Consider the following 26,662-nt stretch of genomic DNA (forward strand, 5'->3'; position numbering starts at 1 on the left):
GCCACAAATTATGCTTTGTGAGGGTGATATTTGCTTTTAGTAATTATGTTATTATCTGTGCATTTTAAAGGGAAAAATGGAAAAAAAAAGAAAAATGCACTATTTCTCCATTTCCATCCACTATAGTTTTCAAATAAACAATGTTACCATTGGTAAAACCCACACATTGTATCTGCTAATTTGTCCTGGTTATCTCAACATTTAAATAATGTTCCTAGTACAATGTATGGCGATAATATACTAGTTTCTGGTTTGTGTTTTTTGTTTTCTCATTGTACTCTATCAGTAATTAAAAGCCCTTATCTTCATGATTAACAGTAATACACTCTCATGGCATACATATTTTAAAAGCTAAGTCCCTAGGGTAACTATGTATTCTCTTTTCAATGCTGTCACTTTTGTTTTTTTTTACAAGTATTTATTTAGGAGTATAGAGTACATGAAAATAACAGTTTTATTGCTTTTCATTCAGTTTTCTGGTAAAAAAAAATCACATGGCTTATCCCTCAGTTGTCAAACAACACAAAATCTATTCTCTCACTTGTCACGGTTAAAATGATACCCTATATACGTAATCAGATAGCTTATTGGGCATACAGCACACTGTTTACCACAAGTACGCCTATCTACTCCCCTGAGCTTCAGATGAAGTTTTGTGGGGAGTAGATAAGCGTAGCAAGGGATTCAAAGTGGTTAAAATGTTTCGCCATAGTGCCTCTTTAAGTCTAAAGGTGGCCACACACCATACAATCTTTTCTGCTTTGATTTTATTCGAGCATCCCAATTCAATTTTCCAATTGATCATAATTTTGGATCAGAATATTCGAGGTACCACACACTGATGTTTGAGATTACCATAATTTTTTGGCATAAAAGATCGTAAACTTTGAAAAGATTGGTTGGTTAGAAAAATCAAGAAAAACGTGAATAAAGTGGTATGTATTGAATAGTTTCATACAATTTTTCTGGTTGAATACATTTTCACAATCCATCACACACCATACAATTCTTGATAAAATTGGTCTGAATTTTCCAACATGTCCAATCTCAAAAAATAAAGAAAAACAGGAAATTCAATTGAATTTCTCCATCGAAAACCAATAAAAGCTTTCAATTTTTAGGGACAACTGATCATATTTATCAGATTGGTGTAAAATGGATCTTTTAATGGTATTCCCATTGTATTCCCATTCCGGTCCTAACCTTCCCCTCTTGGCCCCTAACACTAACCTCCACCCTCTCCACTCCTAACACTAATCTTTCCCCTCACCATTTTGGCTAATTCATTTTAGCACCAGGCATGGATTAAGACCATACAGGGTCCCAGAAAGACCAATTAATTTGCCAGGTGCATTACGATAAACAAATTAAAAAGCCAGGTGTGTCAGGATAAAATAATTAAATGGCCAAGTGTGTCCTATATACATACATTAAGTAGCCTCGTTCCCCCCTCATCTGATCTGAGGTCCAAGTGACTGGCAGGTATGGTGGCAGGCATGGCGGCGCAGTACAAGGGAAGGCATGGTAGCACAGGCGCACCCATGGTGCTGTGGTGCCCATGGCATGAGCCATGCCTGCACCCTTCTAGTTACGGCACTGTTCACACATCAGCATTATGTTGTACTTGTTTTGAATGCGGCCATATTAGGAAGTCCATCATTCCACTTTGATACTCAGTATGTAAATGAGTTGGTCATTTATTTGGTTTGGCCATGTGGAAATACAGGTCATCTCAACGGGTTGTTGTGCCATTGGTCATGTCGCGCTTTGTTTAAAGAGCACCACAGTGTCCACCTTGAGAGACAGCAAGTGATGTTAGCTGTTCATTGTACCTGCTAGTGTGTTGTGTACTATGGCAGCTGTATATAAATAAATACAAATAAATAATTAAGAATAGCTAAATTTTGAAAGCCAGTTTTGTGAATAAGAGAGGATAGCGCTACATGCGTAAAATGTCCATATTCTTTAACTTTCAGGTTTTTTTTACAAATAAAGATACGATAATGGGTAGGTGGTTATTCACCCCCCCCCCCCCACCCCCTCCCTTTTTGGAAAGACTCACTACCAGATGGTGCGGCCAAACCGGGCCCGTGATCACCTCTGGGGTATTGGCCACCCCACAGCCTCTCTGGCAACCCCTCCGTTGTGCTGATGGTCACATGGTTAATGGATATAGGGACTCTTTAAAAAGAGGAAAAAGGCCTCCTCATCGCATAGAAATATCTTTAATAGCCTTCAAAAACTTGTAAAAAATACAATCAGGCATGAAGCACTAGTTGTGCTTAATATAAAATTAATCAGTGACTGCTGATAATAGATCGGGGTTCAATATACATAGGCTGAGTGGCTAAAAGCTTTGATTGACAAGCCTCTCAAAAGGTATTTGATCGCCGCTAGAAGGCGTACCTATTATGCCGCATCAAAAAGTTTCAAGTCGCGGACATGAGAGTAAGTCCAAACGCCAATTTCCAACGTGCAGCCAGCCTGCGTCTACAGCAAGTCACTTCCTGGTGACGTCATGCGTAAAGTCATGTCGCTCCATAGCTCCGCCCTACGCGTTTCATCGCATAGCAACTCATCAGGGGCCCAGCGGAAGCTGCCAGAGAGACTGTGGGGTGGCCAATACCCCAGAGGCGACCACAGGCCCAGTTTGGCCACACCATCTGGTGAGTCTTTCAAAAAGGGGAGGAGGTGCGAATAACCACCTACCCATTATCGTATGTTTTTCGGTGAAAAACTGAAAGTGAAAGAATATGGGCATTTTATACATGTAGCGCTATCCTCTCTTATTTGCAAATTACTATATACTGACACACATCCAACTGGAAGCGCACTGCTTATACATGATCATTTTGATCTTTATGGAGTAATATTAATGTGTTTATATCACACCTGACATCATTGTGAGCGCTGAACTATTTGTTTTAAAACAGTTTTGTGAATGGTCTCCTAGTGATTCTACGAGCCGCTTTTTCTTCTAAACAATATCCAGAGTTTTAGGGTTGTTGCTTTTTTTTACATTCAGACTATTTACTCATATGAGGAGTTTCCTCTTTGTTTAAAAATAACTTTGGTCGAATGTATAAACAAGTGTTGCAACCTTTGATTATCTGAAGAATTTATATTTTTAATTTGGCGTAAAGAAGATAACTGTGTGTCTTGTCTGGTTTACTTTGCTTTTGGTTTCACACCCCGTCAATTCTATCTTCTGCTTTCTATCGTCACTTTGAAGTGCCTGATTTGTGTAAGGCCAGGCACCGACAGCTTGTCCTCAGAGAGATCATGTATGCTCACACTCTGAAGTATGGTTGCACAGTGCAACTGGCGCTCAAACTTTAAAGGGAAAAAAAAGATGGGATGACTTGACGGACAATCTCGGGGCAGGGCAAAGCCTAAAAATGTCTCACCCAACTCCAGGCCTGCAATGATTACTTTTCCCCCTCTGAAGCGCTGGCACCAGAACGATTGGCACAGCACTGCACCAAAATCAGCTGGTTCAGACTTGACACCTTAAAAAGTAAGCACAGAGAGGATGGAAGTCCAAATAGCGCAACAAGCCACAATATGGAGCAAAGTATGGTAAAGAAATAAGATACTCACTTGATGCAGGTGGAGATGGACAAACCTCACTCCGCTCGGGTGTCCACAGAAACCTGGACATAGTCATTCTCTTGGGAAAAACACAACTGGAACCAGATGTGGCAGAGCCACAGGACCAAATGCACCCCTCCAAAGGAGGACAAAAAGCACAACAGGGGGTAAGAGGCACCCACAGGTATATAAAATTAAGTTAAAAACAACTAAAATAACAAAAATAAGAGGTTGCTTACCTCAATGAGAACTTCATATAGCAATGACATTTATTATGCACTGGCAATTCTTTTTGCGGACCTAAATCCACTTCCTCAGGCCAACTGCAGTGCCACAGGAATCTGTTAAAGCAGTAGGATCAGCCATACTGTTCCAGGGAAAAAAAAACACACATATATATAATTAGATAAATACTTGATCTACTTACATAACACATGTATTATACTGTCCACATTTTGATTTCAGTGAATGTTATATAGTAAATGATGAGAATTCTGTTTCTGGTGGGGGCCATGTCTTTTGCCCACAGTTAAGGCTAACTAGTGATGTCATTTCTGCCCTTTACTTTTTTTCTTGTCTCCTCCAATCGCTGAGTCGCCTCAGCCTTACTTGTAAACACAAGTGAGTAGGGGATTAGGTTTCAGATAAGCAGCTGGCAGGGAAATAAAGGAAAGAGGAGGAATACATTATAGATAAAAAGAACCCCCAGCATGCAATTCTTTGGCACCGGCTACTAAAGGGCCAGTGCTCCTTAAGTATGTGATAACTCCAAATCGTAACAGCAGAAAAAGTTTTGAAAGTTTTGAATGCAATATTAGCCTCTTTATCACTTAATACACTCAGACCAGTTGCTGTTGAAATTTGATTTTTATAGTGACGATACCGCTTTAAGCCAAACAATGAGTGCTCAGAAAAACCAAGTTGAGAACAAGCATACAGATCAGGAATGATTAAACAGGTGGAGAAGAACAGCAGGTAATATTAATTAAAGTCAATGGGAGGAAACGTCATCCGATTCTTCCTCGTGTCAATTATAGCACTGCACCCTTTTCTGTTACCTCCTATTTACTGCTGACTTATAGCTGCAGGAAGTGATTTAGTCATGTAATTAAATCGATTTCTTTATCACTGCATCTCCCTTTGCTTGCTCTCTCCACTTGGTACCCATAAAATAGGGAATCCTCATTAAGATTTGACTACAAACATTCCAAGTCCTTATACAACAACAACAAATAACATTTGTAAAGCGCTTTTCTCCCGTGGGACTCAAAGCGCATAAGCATGGCTTATACAATTTAGATCTTCGCTATCTGAAGGACTAGTTGTTACAAATGAAGCACACCTCCCAAAAAATTAAATCAAGGGGATCTCATTTCTTCTTGGTCATCCCATAATCCAATTCTAAACCTTTGTAACCAGAGCCTTTAGTCATGCTGCTTTTAACCTTTGAAAAACCTTACCATGATCAATCAACAAAGCTCCATCCATCCATCTAAATTGCACAACCACTTGTTTTGCCTGTCATTTATGGACATGTAGCATTCTTCCTCCATAATCCTTTCTGCCATAATCTCTGGTCTAACTAAGACAAGCCTTGTGCTTTGTGCCCAATTTGAGAAAAGAGTTTTGCAAATGTTGTTGTTATTGTTGTATTCCAAATTCCACAGTACCTTTTTTTAAATTGGCATCTTTATCACCCACAGATGTAATTTGCATATAAAACGGTTTTCACTTCTTATAGCTATGTACACATGCTGGATTAAATTTCACTGCTTCGTGTGAGATTTTAGCATGTGTATGCGAGCACCCCGATGTCACCTTATCCGCCATACCGAAAATCCAGTGTAGTTTAAAGTTAGTGTCAGGGACACTAAAACTCTATATTAAAATGAATCACAAAAGCTACAACACTATTTGCTCATCCACTTTGCCCATGCTACAACTTTTAAAGTGAGGGCCCTGCCCCATTTCAGAAAGATACCATGGTGTTATTTCTGTAAACTGGGTTACCTTCTCCACAGCCCAATCTTTAGCTCTATAAGCCCGCCCCCAACTCTGTGGCCATAGCTTAATCATTCAACGTTCCTCTTTAAAGTGAATCCGAGTGGAAGCTTGGGTTCAAAACAAGCTCTTACCCTGAACAGAGGGAAGCCTCAGGATCCTATTGAGGCTTCACTCGCTTGTCTGAAAACCACCACCCCTCCACATCAGGGCTGCGCAGCTTCTCTTTCTTATTCAGGGACGTGTAGTAGACGCTTTAGCCCTCCCACGAATGCACAGTAGCACAGAGACCTCAGTTCGGGTACACTTTAAGGAGGGACGAAATACACTCCGATATAACATATATATGCCAGTATAGATATAGATATCTTAAAGATCAAGGGATTGACTATGAGACAACTGGCTCTTAGGTGTTGATATCTAACAATGAATAATCTGTACTTTCTCTTATGTACCTGTAATCATCTAATTGTCTTTTGATGTGGAATGGACAGGGGGTGGGGGGTGGGGTTGGGTTTGTTGTTGTTATTGTTATGTAAAAATTCAATAACATTTATTATTAGAAGGGACAACATTTTGTGCAATTATGCCATGGCCACAGACCTGGGGGCAGGCTACAGAACTAGAGACTGGACTGTGGAGGAGGTAAGGTAACCTAGCCTCTAGAAAATACCTCATGGTGTTTTTCCATAGGGGGGTGGGGCCTGTGCCGTATATGGTGGCGTGTGGGTGAAGCAGGTGAGTAAATAGAATTGCAGCAATTGTAATTCATTATAACATAGACCGTTGGTGCCCCTGGCTCTAATTTTAAATTATGCTGGATTTCCGCTTTACATGACGTTACATTTACATAATGAAACTGTAGTTTGACATAAGGGTGCAGAAACAACTCAGTTTTGAAAAATATAAACTTACTTTATTAAGTGTGGAAAAGTTAAAGGGTCACACTTTACAAAAAAAAAAAAGGTTTACTTTTTTCCCCCTTGTTTCACTTTTTTTGCACTTTGCGGTCTTCTCATTAATACCTTTTATATAAGCTGTATCTGACATTCCTGTGTTCCCCAAGAGCACCACTTAAAAGTAGCTAGATTTCAAGTAATAAGACACCTAGGAATTATGAAACGTCGTTTTTTTCCTGGAATTCATTATTTTACAAATCGTCTGTCATTCTGATTGGATTCCAAAGATAATAAAAATTAGAGGAGAGCAATGTGCTGGACGAGCGAGCCTTGCTGTTGTTTCTTTCAAGTTAAATAATCAAAATATTGTCATAAAATGCAAGATGGTTAACCTGTTGATGGTAGAGGGGGTTTGTATGATTCTGCCCTCTAATTTACTTTACCTATTACAGAACTATTAAATCGCTTGATAGTTTTCAACTAAAAAAAATTATGTATAGCAATCATCCCCTTCTAAGTTAAAGGACACCCGAACTGACATGTGACATGATGAGATAGACATGTACAGTGCCTAGCACACAAATAACTATGCTGTGTTCCTTTTCTTCTTTCTCTGTCTGAAAGAGTTAAATATCAGGTATGCAAGTGGCTGACTCAGTTCTGACTCAGACAGGAAGTGACTACAGTGTGACCCTCACTGATAAGAAATTCCAACTATAAAACATTTCCCTAGCAGAAAATGGCTTCTGAGAGCAAGAAATAGGTAAAAAAGGGGAATTTCTTATCAGTGAGGGTCACACTGTATGTAATCTGTAATCCTCAGCGCTGAAAACGTCACCCTCTTCTGTTGCTACCGCCTGCAGTCACCCAGTGCTCTTTTAGATACACAGTGTCCACCACCAAGGGACAAACAACAAACCAGGCTCAGTAGTTTCCAGCAACAGGGGGTTACAAACTTTATTCCACAATCTTCATCAATTAAAACACTTTACTTACATTGTGGGTCCATGCAAACTGGACCCAAACTGCATAAACACTTGTGACTTGGTTAAAAGGAAATAAATATGGCAGTGTCCATATCCCTCTCACTTCAGGTTACCTTTACATTTTGAGTGGGTGACACACAGGCAGCACTGTGGTCTTTCTGTGCTGATGTTCTGGGTTCAGTTCCCTGCAAGGACATGAGCATCATCAGTGTGGTTGGAATTGAGGATGGCACAGTGTGGTTAGTTTCTGTTGTCTGATGCTGTTTGGACAGTGCCAGATCATCCACAAGGCCAATCTAGGCAGTTGCCTAGGGTGTGAAGAGAGCCTGGTGAATGCTAGCCTGGTGGATGTGGTTGACTATTTAACACAGAACACCTCATCTCCCGCAGCCACCAGCGCTACTCCAAGCACCACATCCGATACATTTGACACTTCGCAGGAGTTATTTGGTGGGGAATTTACTGATTCACAGCCATTATTGTTACAACAAGATGAAGGCGCTAAGCAAGTTACACCACCTCATATGTCTGAGTTAGGGGACACTATGGACGAACGTGTGAGGAGGAGGATGATGAATTACCTGCTGTTGGTGCAGTTTTGGAGGTGTCTGATACAAGTGAAGCTGGGGAGGATGATTATGATGATGATGATTATGATGATACGGAGGTCACGTGGGTTCCCAATAGAGGACAAGAACAAGGGAACAGTTCAGAGGTGGAGTCAGAGAGGAGTAGGAGGAGACGAGTTCCTGAAAGAAGCAGGGGGAGCTCGCTGTCAGAAACAGCTGGTGGCAGTGTCCGGCGCCATGTATCGCCACCTATGGACAGCCAGCCAACATGCCCTTCAACGTCAGCTGCTGATGCCACCATAGTGCCCACACCCCAGGGCTCAGCAGTGTGGACATTTTTTTGTGTGTCTGCCTCAGATGAGAGCAATGCCATCAGTTCTCTCTCAGGGGCGTAGCTAGGGGGGGTCGGAGTAGGACACGTGCCCCCGGGCGCTAGGTCCCCAAGGGTGCCCAGCTGAGCTGCAGGGCTTTTTTTGGGGGGGGGAGGGGAGCAGCGCAGAGAAGAGGGAGAGCTGTGAGCAGCGGTGGAGAAGGGTGGCCATCTCCTCCCCCCTTCCCTCACCTTAGTGCTCTCCCTCCCTCACTTTCCCCTCCACAACTAATGTCCGGGTGGCTGGTGCAGCGGGCGGGACTTACCTCCGTCTCGCTCCAGCGCCGGAAGTTCGGGTCCTGCAGCCGCTGCTCTGGTCTGGACCAGACCAGAGTAGTGGAAAATCCATCCCGCGCTGCGACGAGACGCAGGTACGTTCCGCCCGCCGCTGCCAGCCACCCGGACATTAGTTGTGGAGGGGACAGCGAGGGAGGGAGAGCCTCCTAAGGTGAGGGAAGGGGGGGGAGATGTCCGCCCTTCCCCACTGTCCCCATAGCTCTCCCTCCACTGCGCTTCTCCCCTCCTGCTAAGTGGACACCTGGCTACCTAATCTGGGGACATATACCCCTGCCTACATATACTGGGACATATACTCCTGCCTACATATACTGGCCACATATACCCCTGACTACATATACTGGGACATATACCCACTGACTACATATACTGGGCACATATACACCTGCCTACATATACTGGGACATATACCCCTGCCTACATATACTGGGACATATACCCCTGCCTACATATACTGGGACATATACACATGCCTACATATACTGGGACATATACACATGCCTACATATACTGGGACATATACCTCTGCCTACATATACTGGGACATATACCCCTGCCTACATATACTGGGCACATATACACCTGGCTACATATACTGGGCACATATACCCCTGGCTATGTATACTGGGCATATATACCCCTGGCTATATATACTGGGCACATATACCCCTGGCTATATATACTGGGCACATATACCCCTGGCTACATATACTGGGCACATATAACCCTGACTACACATACTGGGCACATATACGCTGGCTACATATACTGGGCACATATACCCCTGGCTACCTGTTCTGTGGACATCTCTACCCCTGGCTACCTGTTCTGGGGACATCTATACCGCTGGCCACCTATTCTGGGGACATCTATACTGCTGGCCACCTATTCTGGGGACACCTATAGACCTGGGGCTACCTATTTTTGGGGAACCACTGCTGTCGGATTGAGTGTATTTTGGGGAACTGCTGCCAGGTGAGAGGTGTCTACCATATTAAGGGGGCATTCTGCCTATTTATGTGAAATGCTGTCTATTTATGTACTCCATGACTGCTGAATTTGTCTTGTTGGGGGCCTCATGGTTACTGAATTTGTCTTGTTGGGGGCCTCATGATTTGTTGGGGGCCTCAAGATCGCTGAATTTGTCTTGTCGGGGGCCTCATGATTGCTGAATTTGTCTTGATGGGGGGGGGGGGGGGGCTCATGATTGCTGAACTTGTCTTGGAACATGCTGGAAGGTACATACTGAGGGAGGGTGGGTGAGCGTGAACCTGCTAACTTCCTGTACATTTGGCTCCACCCATACCCACACTCACATTGTATGTGACCACGCCCCTTTTTGGCGCTGCGTGCGCCGCAGCCTTCACCTTAGGGGGCGCATTAATAGTATTTGTCCCCGGGCGCTGAAAGCCCTAGCTATGCCTCTGTTCTCTCTGCCACCAAAAATTAAGCCGTGGAAAGGTCAACACCCACGTAGGGACAACTGCCTTACGAAGGCACACGGAAAAAAGGCACAAACTGCAATGGCAGGATTACCTGAGGAAAAGCAGCACACAAAAGCAAAGCTACCCTCCTTCTCCTCTTCCTCCTTCAGGTGCATCATCTTCAGCCGCTTCCTCCCTTGCACCTTCACAATCACAGCCACCCTCATCTACTTTGCCTCTCACCTTGAGCGGTTCCTGCTCCTCTGCCCACAGCAGCAGCCAGGTGTCCGCGAGGGAAATCTTGGAGTGGAAGCCAATGTCTGCCAGTCACCCCCTTGCCCGGGCATCTGACAGCTGGCTTGGCGGAACTGTTAGCTCGCTAGCTGTTACCATACTAGCTGGTGGTCTCTGAAGCCTTCCAAAAATTTGTGGCCATTGAGACACTGCGGTGGAATATACCAGGCCACAATTATTTCTCAAAAAAGGCGATACCAAAACTGTACCGTGAAGTTGAAAGGCCAGTGGCGTCATCCCTGGCACACAGCGTTGGGTCAAGAGTCCATCTGACCACGGATGCCTGGTCTGCCAAGCATGGTCAGGGCAGGTATATTACTTACACAGCCCATTGGGTCAACCTGGTGACCGCTGGCAAGCAGGGAGTACGTGGCTGTGCAGCGGACCTAGTTGTGACACCTCCACAGCTTGCAGGCAGGCCTCCTGCCATCTCCTCTCCTTCTCCTCCTACTCCTCCTGCTACATCCTCTTCGCTGTCATCCTCCTCCTCCTCCTTGGCTGAGTGGCAGTACATCTCTACTGGTGGTGCGATCTCCTCTCCAGCTACACAGCCCCAGCTCCCCAGGGCCTATGTTGCATGCCAGGCACGACGATGTGATGCCATCTTAGATAAGTCTTGCCTCAAAGCAGAGAGCAGCTCTCCTGGCTGGATCAGTGGCTATCCCCGCACCAACTGGAGATCGGTAACGTGGTGTGTGACAACAGCAGCAATCTCATTTTGGCTTTGAAATTGGGAAAGTTGACACATGTACCCTGCATGGCACATGTGCTGAATCTTATAATTCAGAGATTTGTGTGTAAGTACCCAGGCTTACAGGACATCCTGAAGCAGTCCAGGAAGGTGTGTAGGCATTTCAGGCGGTCTTACACGGTCATGGCACGCTTGGCCGATATTCAGCGGAGAAACAACTTGTTGGTGAGGTGCTTGATTTGCGATAGCCCGACTCACTGGAATTCGATGCTCCTGATGTTTAACCACCTGCTACAACAGGAGAAAGCCGTCAATTAGTATCTCTACAACTACAGTGATAGGACATGCTCTGGGGAGATGGGGATGTTCTGGCCAAAGTACTGGACACTCATGCGAAATGCCTGCAGGCTCATGCGGCCGTTTGAGGAAGTGACAAAAATGGTGAGTTGCAGTGAAGGTGCCATCAGCAACTTGATCCCATATGCTTTCTTCCTGGAGCATGCCGTGCGTAGAGTGGTGGATCAAGCTGTGGAAGAGTGTGAACAGGAACAGTTACAGGAACAGGAGGAAGAGTTGTGGAATCAATTCTCAGCAGAACCAGATGTTTCCTCAACAACTGCGGCATCTCAGAGGGGGGAGGAGGAGGAGGAAGAGTCATGTGGGGAAGAGGAGTCAGATGATGAGGTAGGTGTTTTTTTGAGGAGGAGGTGGAAGAACAACCGCAGCAGGCGTTGCAGGGGGCTTGTGCTGCTCAATGTTCCCGTGGCATTCTTCGTGGCTGGGGGGATGAGAAGAATATACCTGACATCACTGAGGAAGAGCAAGAGGAGATGGATAGTATGTCTGCATCCAAATTTGTGCAGATGGTGGCCTTCATGCTGTCCAGCCTGTTGAGGGACCCCCGTATAAAAAAACTCAAGGGGAATGAGCTGTACTGGGTGGCCACGCTACTAGACCCTTGGTATAAGCACAAAGTGGCGGAAATGTTACCAACTCACCTGAAGGCAGAAAGAATGCAGCACTTGCAGAACAAGCTGGAAACTATGCTTTACAGTGCATTTAAGGGTGATGTCACAGCACAATGGAATAAAGGTGCCACTGCCAGTAATCCTTCTCCCATGTCCACGCAGGCAAGGACAGGACGCTCCAGCGATCTCATGGTGATGTCGGACATGCGGACATTCTTTAGTCCAACACCTCGCCTAAGCCCTTCCGGATCCACCCTCCACCAATGCCTCGACCTGCAGGTAGCCGACTACCTGCCCTTAAGTCTGGATGTAGACACTATGAGCAGCGATGAACCCCTGGACTACTGGGTGCGCAGGCTTGACCTGTGGCCAGAGCTGTCACAATTTGCCATCCAACTTCTGTCTTGCCCTGCCTCAAGCGTCCTGTCAAAAAGGACCTTCAACGCAGCTGGAGGCATTGTCACTGAGAAGAGAAGTCGCCTAGGTCACAGAAGTGTTCAGTACCTCACCTTTATCAAAATGAATGAGGAATAGGTCCTGGAGGGCTACTGCCCGCCCGAAGACTAAGTCAGTCCCCACACACAGCATCTCTGCCTGCATGCCGTGTGACTGCCTGCCCCAAGACTAAGTCGCTTGACTGCCTTTTCCGCCACCACCAACAGGGTCCAGAATTCCAAGCGGATTCCTGAATTTTTAAGCCGCTGTATTAATTTTTCTGCTGTGTGTACATGCCTGCCTAATTTTTCTGGCTGCACTGCAGCTGCAACAACAAAACAAAAGGCATGTACATGTGTCAATTCCCCTTCGTGACCGTTACCTTGCCGCGGTGAAGCGGCTTGCATATCACAATGAAGCAATGATTGCCGGCTATATGAGTGTCTGGGGGGGGGGGCATACCCAAGATAATAAGGACGTTGCTTCATTGTGGACAGACCAAAATCGATCAGCTGGACAGTCACTGTTGTTCTGTCAATGAGTTACCTCAGCCCGGTGACCATATGGGCTTGAAAACCGCTATCACCTGCACGGCCATGGTGCGCACCAGTCCAACACGGCTATCACTACACAAACAGCTGTTTGCGGTGCGTTACACAGCGAGTTTAGTCTGTCAGTGTGAAGCAGTACACTACTTACACTACCTGATTGATGTATACACATGCAAGATGTTTTAAAGAACTTTAGGCCTCCAATTTAGCATGCAATGTGATTTCTGCCCTTAAAATGCTGCTGTGCATCAAATCCTGATTTTTCCCTGGGACTTTTGGCGTCTATCACACTTCGCCATGCCCCCCTCCAGGTGTTAGACCCCTTGAAACATCTTTTCCATCACTTTTGTGGCCAGCATAATTGTTTTTAGTTTTCAAAGTTCGCCTCCCCATTGAAGTCTATTGCGGTTTGCGAAAGTTCGCGCAAGCCGACCTTTTGCAGAAGTTCGCGTTCGAGGTTCGCGAACCTAAAATCGGAGGTTCGAGCCATCTCTATTTAGCAGGCTTTACTGTAATACATTCAAAACGTTTATGATAGTTCATCTAATTGCAATTTTTCAGGTAACAATAGCATAAAGGAGCAGTGATGGGGCGAAATTTCACATTGAAATTCGCAATTAAGCATCGTAATTGTAATGCAAAATTTCAGAGAAAATTGTAATTAATTTTGTATGTAATAGTAATATTTATAAATTTTGCATACATTTTCCCGTAATTTTCGCAAAATTGTGATTAATTTTGTGCGGACTTTAGCGGTTAATAGCAAAGTCCGCATACTTGCTATTGCTACCAAAATTGCTACATATGCTAAGCAGAATAGTGGGTACAAATCAAGAAGATTTTGTAGTTTTTGAGAAAATCGATTTTTAAAATTGCAAACAACATGGTTTTTAAACTCATTTTTTCTGAGTTTAAAAAACATTTTCTTTGCATTTTTAAAATCGATTTTCTCAAAAACTACAAATTATTTTTGGAAAATTATTTTTCGGACTTGTACCCACTATTCTCCTTAACATATGTGGTAATTTTGGTGTCAATAGCTAGTATGGGGGCTTTGCTATTCCCTGCCAAAGTCGGCATGAAATTACGTAAAAATTATGCGAAATTTTATGCCAAATTACGAATGACTATATGAAATCAATTAAGTGCACACATCGTAATTACGTATAGGCGTAATTGCGAAAATGTACACGAAATTTATCATAATTGTAATTGGCTGATTACGAGTGTCAGGAACCGGCCCGCGGCACGCCTGCGTATACGGTTCCCGACTGCGGGTTTGACCAGACTGAGAGGGGAAGCAGCCTTAGTCAAGCTAAAACAAGGCTGGGACCCCTCAGAACACCTCTCACTGCCACCACTAGCTGTTCGCTAGACACTTCCACTCTGCTGTTGAGTCCTCAGCGCGCACTCCGCGTTTTCGTATTCGGGTCAGCTTTGCGCTTAGGCCAAATACGGGAACGCCACGCACCCACACACACACACAGTTGCAATCTTACACTGTCGTCAAGCAAAGACCCACTAACAGTCGTTCCAAACGATACTGTTAGCCACTCTGCTGTCGCTACTCGCACTGGCGTTGTTCGTACAGTGGGTCAGCTGCGCGCTTAGGCCAACGTATGACAAACGCCCCCACACACAATGCACTTACAATTTCATACGGTAGTGTTGCTCAAACATACAACTAGGCATGAACTTATACACGGTTACACTTCAGTCTCTTCTAGGCTATGAGTGTTAGTTTAGTACAGCAGAAGTCAAGCTTATTAAATAATGATTTAATATTCCATAAAAACATAGAACAATGCAGAACTTAATATATACAAAGATTACAAAAAGACAAAGTAAAAATAGTTACAAGATAAAAGTTACAAAGATAACACACACGGATATTTGCGTAAAATAAAAATGGGGAATAAAAAAAACGTTACCAACTTGAAGGTCTCAACGTTGTCGGCAGGAGCATGCCGCTTGTTCGACCAGAAGTCGAGATCAACTCTAGCTATGCGCTAACTCCAAGAGCAGATAGTCACTAGGCATCTGCCTCTGCTTTTTATACTTTGAGCTACGCCTGGAGGCTGCAACTTCCTTGGGGAGGAACTAGGTTTTAATTACATCCTCAGTCATAATTGGATTTCTAGAGATCTAACATCCACAAAAAATGTACTATAGCCCACATACATGAAAAGACTTCCTCCAATAATTTAATTTCCTCACAGTGAAATAGGGTTTCTTCACCACAAGTTGACATGTGTTAGACTTTTCCTGCCTAGGCTTGCTTTGTGTATTGAGACAATGGGCCGTCTCCTTAGTTCAAAACGCCAGGCAGATAATCCCATTAGCAGAAATGGTCAAGACAATACCCACTTCCTTGCCCCAAGCAATCAATGGCCACAGCTCCCTTCTAGCTGACCTATATGGAACACAGGCAGAAAAAATGGAAGAATATGTTCCTGTTATCCTTATCCTTACATCATACGCACCCCAATATATCACCACAACGAGCATCACTATAAAGGAGCCAGGTAACTGATGATCTATGAGATCTGCTGCTCATGCTATAGGTTAGGGTGGGAATTCTGTATCTGGGTGAAAGGTACTTAGCAGCAGACAGGGAACTGCAGACCCACTTCCAGTACCAGCTCACAGGAAGCATAGACAGGAGCTAAAACTTCTTCCTTGTTAGACACAGAGAAGGATTAAGATTAATGTGGTCCTAGGCATGGAAGTAACAATGGCTGCCATTCTTGATCCCTTTGGTGAGCTGAGGCAGGAGATAGACTAGAGAAGCTAGTATCTGGGCCCCTTGACTTCGGCAAGACCTCAGGCATTTGCCTTGGTTGCCTTGTGGATGATCCTGCTCAGGTTAGACAGGAGCATAAACAATGATGCTTTGAGGGTGAAAAATAAGGAGAGTGGACATAGAAGATCCTGCGAGGAGACTCAGAATATTGCATTGAGCTTAATTCACTAACCGGCGCTAAGTGTTAGCACCGGTGTGAAAAGCCTAGTGCATGCAAAGCTATTTCGCGCGCAGCCCCGCTCGCTACGCGCACAGCGCGGGTGCGCCTATATTAGCGCGCTGTGCGACGACAAATTCGCACCCGCTGCCCCTTAAGCTGCGCATTAATGCGCCATTTCAGGGGCACCCGATGGGCTGTTATCAAGGGGCAGCGGGAGCGACGTTATCATCGCACCGCGCACTAACATAGGCGCACCCGCGCTGTGCGCGTACTTAGACTGATGTGTGGGCGCAAACTACTTAGCGCTGTAGTTTGCGCCCACTAAGTGATAAGGCACACTAACCGGCTTAGCGCCGCCGGTTAGTGAATCAAGCCCATAGTGGGAAATGTCCATATTTGATTCAGTAGAAATTCAGATTTTTTCTGTTTTTCCTATTTCCAATTTACGAGGAATATTTTATTAGTAAAAAAAAAGTCTTGAGATTGGTCTAACATTAAAATTTTGCTGAAAAAAAAAAATCTGCATTCTCTGATTGGTCCAATGCTTGTTCCGTGATTGGGCTAAAACTACCGAGCTGCGGTAAATCGTATTTCCACAGAATTCTGATTTCTGGTTTCCAATTTCCGATCGGAGATGAAGATTTCCAATTGGAAATGCGAACATTTCACTTCCATGGAATCCAAATGAGCATTCCTAGTCGTGTCCATCTAAAAATGGCGCAGGGAGAAAAATGGCACACCGTTCTGCCGATAAATGTATCATAAAACGCTATTTACCGTTTTAATGTAAATACATTAAAACAGTAAATAGCGTTTTATGATACATTTATGGCAGAACGGTGCGCCATTAAAAAATGTAGGGGGGCTAGTATATGCAGCGGGGGTTGGAGGGAGAGATGCAGCGGGACACTGGAGGGAATAGGCATAGGTGGAGGATGTGTGTAATATGTATACAATACCTTGTCCTGGCTGGCGATCACTCCTTCCCTCCGCTCCTTCACTTCCTAGTTTGTTTGCTGTAGTCCTTCAGCCAGCCAATCACCATGCGGGGACTGAAACCACATGGTGATTGGCTGGCTGCAGGACTACAGCAAACTAACGGAAGAAGTGAAGGAGCGCTCGGCGGCCTGGGACAAGGTAATGTATGCATATTGCACACATCCTCCCCCGATGCCTATTCCCTCCAGTGTCCCGCTGCCTCTCTCCTCCCAATCCCCCGACCCCCACTGCCCCTCTGCATTTTTTAACACTTTTAACGCTATTTAGCATTATAAGTGTAAGGCACACAGCCTGCGCCATTTTTTAACATTTAAAAATAGTGTTATACAATGTAAGTCTATGCGGCGCCATTTTCATTCCCCTGGCCCTGTGCGCCATTTTTATCTGTCATGTTCCTAATCAGTTATTATGTTAAGCATAATAAAGTTTAGCTAGACAATAAAGCTGCAGTTTTCATCATTCAAATGTTGGAAATAGTACAACTAATTACTGTAGTGTTAAACTGTATAGAGCACAACACATGAACATGAAACTTTTGCAAAAAAACTCAACATTTATTGAAATATTATCTGTCCCTTCTTTTTCCTGACTGAAGGAATATAAAGTGAGTGTTCTGGTCACCTCTGTATGTGCTTTGAATTGTGGTAACCATTAAGAAACTGTTCCCTTACCCTGCCTAAACCTCAGCTGCTGTCTTGTAGGTTGCCAGGAACAGTATTTGTAATAATGTACTGTCTCTACATAAAGGCTTTATTCCATATTGACATCATGGATTTTCTAAAGGTTGACCAGGGATGGAAAACACAGTAGAAACCAATGGAAGCATGTTAATGATCAAGGAAACCTGGTGTTGGGTGGTAAACATTATGTTGCCCTTCTCATCGCTAGTGTTTGCTTCACTGTCCATTCAATCAAATAGGCCCAAAATGTTTTTGTCCCATTTGAACACCATAAAGTTAATTCACTGTACCATAAACAGTGTAAGAATGGCTGCAGTTTACATTTTACCAGTGAAATTTGTATATGTCTCCCCCCACTGATGACTCGGCATTGCCCGGGTTTGTATTTGGCTGGTGTTGGCTGCGCCCACTTTTTCTAACCCAAACACACAATTACTCAATGACCAAGTTTGTGAGCTTTGTGAGCTTATGGCATCAATATTTTGCACTGAGATTAAATTAATCTGCTTGGTTGTTTGTGGCTCTACCCCCTTTTCTGAATTTGAACCCCAGTCACCCAATGACCAACTGTACCAGGTTTGAGGCTTGTGCCATTAACAGTGCAAGAATGGCAAAATTAAATATTCCCTTGAAAATCAATAAGTGAATTTTGATTGGCTTTTGTAGGCTCCACCCACTTTTCTGAATATTAATCTCAGTCACCCAGTGACCAACTGTGCAAAGTTTGAGAACCCTACCATACACAGTTGAAGAATGGCTGCAGTTTACATTTTCCCAGTGAAATTTGTATTTGTCTCTGCCCCCTTTTTGGTTATGAGGACAAAAAGTATCATATATGTTATTCCAGGTAATGTACGATGTGTGTGCCAAATTTCATTCAAATCCGTTCAGCCATTGTAACAAACATTCAAACTTCCCCATTTATAATATTAGTGAGGTTTATGAGATTTATAGAGTGCTGACAACTTTTGCAGTGCTGTACAGAGTAATATATACAGGTAGTCCCCGCCTTGCGAACGATTCGCCGATACAAACGCCATGGATTCACTGTTTCCATGGGAACAAGTCACATTTTTTTTTCAAATTGGACTTGTAGTTTTTGAGAAAATTGTTTTTAAAAAATTCTAAGAAAAAAGGGCTTTTAAACTTCTATAAGCAGGTACAAAGGGCAGAGGTGACACAGCGGAGGACACTGGAGGCACAGGGGGGCACAGAGGAGAAACAGGGGACAGAGATGGCTCAATGTTCCGACTTAAGAACAGATTCAGGTTATGAACGAACCTACAGTCCCTATCTTGTTCATTAACCGGGGACTTTAAACCCACAGTATCAACAGCGCTACAGGATTAAACGCAATAATAGGTGGTGCGCGCTATGTACGGTTACCAGTCCAGTATAAGAGTATTTCCAACAGATAGCTTGCGCTCAGTCCATGCATCCAATAGGGGGAACTTGCTTCTACAAGGTTTGTCCTGGGCATAGAAACACCTCAAAATTCAAAGAGACAAACAAGATGATAGTGCAGACTGCTATGTAAACTTTGGCACCCCGCTGGTGTGAACATAACCATGTACACTCTACTCGTGAGGTTTAGGGGGCGGGGACCACCACCACCAACTAAGACACAGGCTCTCCCCTCCAATCTTATATGCACCCTGCTCACCGTCAGTATGTATAATATACGATCAGCAGGGATCATCAATAAACAGCCTCCTGCTCAGTCCGCTTGTCACAAGTAAGGGCCCAATCAATCTCTCTATGGAGTATGCACCTCAAAGCAAACAAAACTTCCAATGTGTAAAACCATACATTTAATATTTGCTGATTAAAAGTAATGCACGTACATCATGAATTTTTTTAAAAGTAACATGTCACAAGCATAATACCGATCTCCCCTCCAGGGCCACGGCTCAGCTCGCTCTCATCTCCAGCGTCTCCGGCGTCTCTCGCACTTGTTGTCCTACTCGCTGCTCCAAGCCACGCCCTACCGGTTTCGTCACAGCACGTGACTCATCAGGGGCTATCTGGCATGCGTAGGAGGACAACTATATACCAAAGTTTGCTGAGGGCGGAAGTCCGTAGCCAGGACCACTGTCCCCCTCCGCTTCCGCCCTTTTCTTATACTTCCTGGCTTGCCGCACGTCACATGACCAAAGTCACAGCGCAAGCCAGGATACACCCACTACGTTACATCTCCCCCCTCCCCTTTCCACGCCGCCCCTATTCCCCATGGCAACGCTGCGACACGCCTCCCCAAGCGTAGCCCCAGCACAGCCAACTACCAAGCCCGTATCAGCCGCATCCCACAACTGAAGGAGCGATCGGCTTACAATTAAAAACCACTGGGAACATTGCCACTCCATTACAATAGCTCTATCCTATCCCTAACATGATTACTCTACACAAGTTTCCCATACAGTGTACATTTCAGAGGCCACATTTAAATATAGACTAGTAAGCATCTGTGTATGATATCAATAAACAGACAAGCCTAGGGGTTTGATTGCATTCCAAAATACCACCAACACATGAATTAGTGCCATTACCATGATCATCTACTTATGATAGTATAAACTCCTTTTCATTTGTTAAATTAAATTCATTCGTTTGGTCATTTCTCATAGAGATTATAGACACCATATGAATATCATAGAGATTATAGGCACCATATGAATATCATATATACACATTCCCTGCATGCCCCATTTTCTCCAACTACTTACACCCCCGTCAGTTCTAACGCCAAGTGATTTACTTAAACCCCACTTGTCTCGAGCAGGTTCGTTTTAGCTTGGCTCTCCTACCCGTGTTAGGTGTAGTAATGGAGTGGCAATGTTCCCAGTGGTTTTTAATTGTAAGCCGATCGCTCCTTCAGTTGTGGGATGCGGCTGATACGGGCTTGGTAGTTGGCTGTGCTGGGGCTACGCTTGGGGAGGCGTGTCGCAGCATTGCCATGGGGAATAGGGGCGGCGTGGAAAGGGGAGGGGGGAGATGTAACGTAGTGGGTGTATCCTGGCTTGCGCTGTGACTTTGGTCATGTGACGTGCGGCAAGCCAGGAAGTATAAGAAAAGGGCGGAAGCGGAGGGGGACAGTGGTCCTGGCTACGACTTCCGCCCTCAGCAAACTTTGGTATATAGTTGTCCTCCTACGCATGCCAGATAGCCCCTGATGAGTCACGTGCTGTGACGAAACCGGTAGGGCGTGGCTTGGAGCAGCGAGTAGGACAACAAGTGCGAGAGACGCCGGAGACGCTGGAGATGAGAGCGAGCTGAGCCGTGGCCCTGGAGGGGAGATCGGTATTATGCTTGTGACATGTTACTTTTAAAGAATTCATGATGTACGCGCATTACTTTTAATCAGCAAAAATTAAATGTATGGTTTTACACATTGGAAGTTTTGTTTGCTTTGAGGTGCATACTCCATAGAGAGATTGATTGGGCCCTTACTTGTGACAAGCGGACTGAGCAGGAGGCTGTTTATTGATGATCCCTGCTGATCGTATATTATACATACTGACGGTGAGCAGGGTGCATATAAGATTGGAGGGGAGAGCCTGTGTCTTAGTTGGTGGTGGTGGTCCCCGCCCCCTAAACCTCACGAGTAGAGTGTACATGGTTATGTTCACACCAGCGGGGTGCCAAAGTTTACATAGCAGTCTGCACTATCATCTTGTTTGTCTCTTTGAATTTTGAGGTGTTTCTATGCCCAGGACAAACCTTGTAGAAGCAAGTTCCCCCTATTGGATGCATGGACTGAGTGCAAGCTATCTGTTGGAAATACTATTAACCGGGGACTACCTGTATATATATATATATATATATATATATAAATATATATATATATATTATATATGATACAGTATATATACATATATATATATATATATATATATATATATATATATATAGTCACTTAACTGTCCCTCACAATCTAGGCTCACAATCTATTCATTAGGGCTATTAAAGAGAATCTGTATTGTTAAAATCGCACAAAAGTAAACATACCAGTGCGTTAGGGGACATCTCCTATTACCCTCTGTCACAATTTCGCCGCTCCCCGCCGCATTAAAAGTGGTTAAAAACAGTTTTAAAAAGTTTGTTTATAAACAAACAAAATGGCCACCAAAACAGGAAGTAGGTTGATGTACAGTATGTCCACACATAGAAAATACATCCATACACAAGCAGGCTGTATACACCCTTCCTTTTGTATCTCAAGAGATCATTGTGTGTTTCTTTCCCCCTTCTGCTCTCATGCACTGAAGTTTCAGGCTGCTCTTTTCTTCTTGCAAACAGCTTTGCCCTTGTCTGTAATCCTCAGTATGTGAAAGCCCAGCCAGCTCAGAGGACGATCTATCCAGCTTGTAAAAGATAAGAGAGAATAGAGAATCTGCCATAATCTAAATAACACACAGGCAGTGTGCAGAGAGAGGCCTGGAGGGGGGAGATTCATCACAGAACCACAACACTGAAGAACTTGGCAGCCTTCCAGACACAGGCCGACAAGTCTGACAGGGGAAAGATACATTGATTTATTACAGAGACTGTTATAGTAGAAAGTGCTGCAGTAAGCCAGAACACATTAGAATAGCTTTTGGAACTTGTAGGATGATAAAAAACAGGATGCAATTTTTGTTACGAAGTCTCTTTAAGTGTCTACAAATAAAAGTGAAAGTCCAAAACTAGATTTGTCCAAACTAAATTTGTGGCATATGGTACATTGTCATGGAGGCTTGACGGACCGCCAGCCCGTGTTGTGACTCCCTGTATGACCACTAGCGTACCTGATGCCCGCAGACTACTTTTTTGCAGAGCCGGTTCTAGTCTTGCTGAAGCAAACTTTGGAGGATGTGCACCCCATCATATATACATTATAAATACCTCCATATAAACAACATCACCGGCGAGAGATCACCATGGCCAGTCTTTGGCACGTGGCCAATCACAGCCACCCACTGCTGCTTTTGCTAACTGGTGCCATGGTCTTGCGGGTGGGACCATGGCACTGTCATTGGGCCAATCATTGCACGCAATCAGTAGCAGTGACCTATCAGATGTCACTGTTACTGATCGAGTGCAGTGATTGGCCCAATGACTTTGATTTTACTGTACCATGCCTTGATAAGAGGAAGATATCGACACCTCACCTGCTTATGATGTCATAGGGAAGGGAGGCAAGGTCGAATGAGGATGGGGATTCAGGGATGCATGGATGAGGGGGGTTGTGTGTGTATCAGGAAGGCAGGAGGGCGAGAAGAGAGGAGATAGGCGCCAGGTGGCCCAAACTGTCCAAACACCACCCCCTAGATTTTGCCACCTGAATCACGTGAGGGGCCTTCATGGTAGGTCCACCGATACCTTTTTGCACTGCTGTAGTGTCAGCCATATTACTTTGGACTTATAAATGATCAAGTAAAAAAAGAATCAGTTATAGGTTCACTCTAAGAAGGTTCTTACAACTCCTGCTGTGTTAACACGGAGGCTTCTCTCGAAAACATTTTAGCCATTGCATTATTTCTAAAGACAACGTTATTATTCATAGTCATGTAATAGTCACGTAATCTAATTCTTTATTTACCTCTGAATTCTTTCAAATAGTAAGAGTCACCCAGCTGGCAAGAGAAAGCATAAATATCTGCAGCATATAACTTTTGAAGGACAAAAAATATACTAAAAGGCTCAAATTACAATTATTATTCCTGTTCAGTGCCCAACCTCATAAAACATAATTTGGGTCCATTTTGCATCTCAGAGCCTTGGCACCAAGAGCATGATTGGAGAGCAGTCCATGGGGTCTCCAGTCACGTGACTAAATGGAAAATCTTTTCATTGAAGCAAACTTTCCTCGATCATTCATATTAAAGAGGTGTACAGTGGGGTAAGGTAACAAACAAAAATATGAGAGCATGTTTTAATAATACACCACATTTGCTATTGTGGCATACTCCGGTTTCTTCTATGACACCCTTTACCCCAAGCTTATTTACCTCTGAATGCTGCAGGCAAAGTATAGATGTGCAGTTATACCAAGTTCAAGATTCAGTCCCGTTTAAGACAATTTTCTTGAGATGTACATTTTCAAAAGTAACCAATTCATGTACTGTATATACTCGCATATAAGCCGACCAGCGTATAAGCTGAGGTACCCACTTTTCACTTAGAAACCAGGAAAAATTGATTGGCTCTTGTATAATCTCTCCCCAGTAAAGCCCTTTCAAAGTATTGCCCCCTCCACAGAAGCCAGATGTGCCCCCAGTGCAAGTCATCCCCCCCCCCATAGCCAGATGTACTCCAAGGATCATACAGCTGTGCCTCAAGACACCACACCACTAGATGGCATCATAGATATGAGACACAGCAATTGCCACACAGGAAGAATCCCCAATCATTGCACAGCTGAAACGTTGCTTGCACTCTCCACTCCACAAGCCACGGTACACAGGTAGTCTTGAGCAGCGCACTCTGCACACCATGTTGCAGGGGATGGGGGGCATGGACACAGCAGGTAACCAGCTGGCAATAGCAGTATCACTAGTGCACAATCCTTGTGCCAGTAACAAAACCTGCTCCACCAACCATTCTGCTCCACTGACTCGCATATAAGATGGAGTAACTTTTCAGCACTGAAAAATTAGGCTTATACACGAGTAAGTAAGGGGAATCCCATTGAATAATGTTTGTTACTTTGAGGCGAAGACTAATGTCATTGGTTTTATGCATTATGTAAAACCCCCTTAGTTTTCTCCTAGGTCTGGCATGTCCAACTCTAGTCCTTGATGGCCATATCCATGCCAGTGTTTAGGATGGGCTGAGAAATGGAGAAATGTGTTCTACTTGGTGAACCACGCCTTTCCTGATTCAGTTCCATCAATTAATTTGAGCTGTGACAAAATGTGTGAGGAACACGGCCTTTCAGGAATGGAGCTGGACATCTCTCTCTTGCCTCTGGCTTTGGCACCAATAGATCTGGTGTCATGCAAAGTATTAGAAATGGTATTCCTTATACTGTGCTGGCTTGGATGGTGCAATGATCTTCTAATGATTCTGTTGATGCTATTCCCCCATTGTTTGGGTAACCCTAAGCTTCTAATATTAATTATCTTTCCTGACCCCTAATCTAAACTCCCCATCTTCACCTCCTCCTTCCTCTACCATGTAAACTTCCTGATTCCTAACTCTAACCTCTCACAACATAAACCACTTTTTGATGCCTAACCCTAACCTTACCTTTTGGCATGAGCCCTCTCCTGGTGCCAAATCTAATCTAGTCTAATCTTCCCTCAATGCAAATGCATTTACATCACTTAATTCACCTTTAATAAAAAAAAAAAACCTTTCTTGACACACAACCCAAACATATAACCAGAGCCTCTGTTCGCCATGTACACCACACTTCCTCAACCACATAAATTAAAATTAAACTTGCCCCTAATATATCCCCAAATATAATTCATCCTACATTAATTCCTTACCCTGAGTGACAATACTAACCTTCTATCATCATTCGGCTACAATTCTATGCAGGTGCTTGAGGGTGTAGTTTTGAAGTGTCCAGACTATAAATCTTTCCTCAAATCCATCATGCCAATGCCCCAATTGTGCGACACTTAGACCATCAACTGAGTAATAGAGAGATAGGTTCAGGCTCTGACATTCCTATCATGGAAAGTAATCAATCTGAAAAAAAGTGCAAGTTTCAGTTTCTCTCAACACAAGCGAAAATTCTCTTTAAAGTGTAACTGTCGTGCATAAAATAAAAAATCTATTCTTTATTTGTATCTCGTAAACAAGTAATAAGGATGCAATCCAAAAGTTAAAATCACTATTACTTTTCTTGTTGATAAATGATCATTCCCCAGTTTACCTGACTCTTATTTGGTACATTGCCGCACAAAGGAAATTGCAGGGCATGCTGGGTTGTTCTTTTTTGCTTCTTTACTTTCCCCTCAGACTTAACTAATGCAGCCTGATTGGCTGAAGCTTTTTCACCTCTTGTTTTTCCCCTCCCACAACTGTGTTCCTCTCTGATATTTATTTCTCATGCTGAGACAAAGCACTTTTTATAGTGGAGGGTGGGCAATGCATACACAGTCAGGCAGAGGAGAGTAAGGGACGAAATTACACCAGGATTGGCTTCAAAATAGCCACAGTTAAAATGGGAAATGCTTTTTACTAAAGACAAATCACTAAAATCAAAATATGGACAGTGCAATACATATGTTATGTAAGTAGAGCAAGTATTTATCTACTTATATATGTGTTTTTTTCTGTGGTAGTATGGCTGACAGCTCCTCTTTAAAGCGGACCTAAACCAATTTTTTTTTAATTCAAAATAATTAGTTGCACCACTCTGACACATACAAAGATAAATAAACACTCCATCAAGCCTATGAGCATTTCAGTGCATGCTTTTCACCCTTCTCTTTTCATAACTAGGGTTACACAGGTGGCAGCCATTAGCAATACCTCCAATAAATGTAAAATATTTTACATTTGTCATCATGCAGCTGAAAAAAGGCTGCTATTTATTAATATAATTTAGAAAAGAGATTTTATTTCTGAAATCTTGAATTTTTAATTTGGGTCGACTTTAAATGGCACTGGTTGCCTGCAAAATCAAACTTTACCAGCAGGTGGCTCTGCATTAAGATTTCACAAACTGTGGCTCCTGGGTTCAGTTAAACTGAGGACTTGTCTAAACCAAATGGAAAATGTCCATTTAAGTCTTCCTCCCCCTCCCATCCAGTTCTCAGTCTTGGAGGTCCCATTGACACATACTGCTATCTTTCAATGTTTTATTTTTTTCGTAAACTCTCACAAATATACATGTTTGTTGACTGCGGATTTATACATCTTGTATGACTAGAATTGTAACCTCTAGTCGGATTCCCAGGAAACTTGTTAGATGTGGTTTATAGGCTATAACGTTCATGTTTTTAGAAAG

The sequence above is a fragment of the Hyperolius riggenbachi genome, chromosome 5 (assembly GCF_040937935.1).
Source record: "Hyperolius riggenbachi isolate aHypRig1 chromosome 5, aHypRig1.pri, whole genome shotgun sequence".
Taxonomy (NCBI): domain Eukaryota; kingdom Metazoa; phylum Chordata; class Amphibia; order Anura; family Hyperoliidae; genus Hyperolius; species Hyperolius riggenbachi.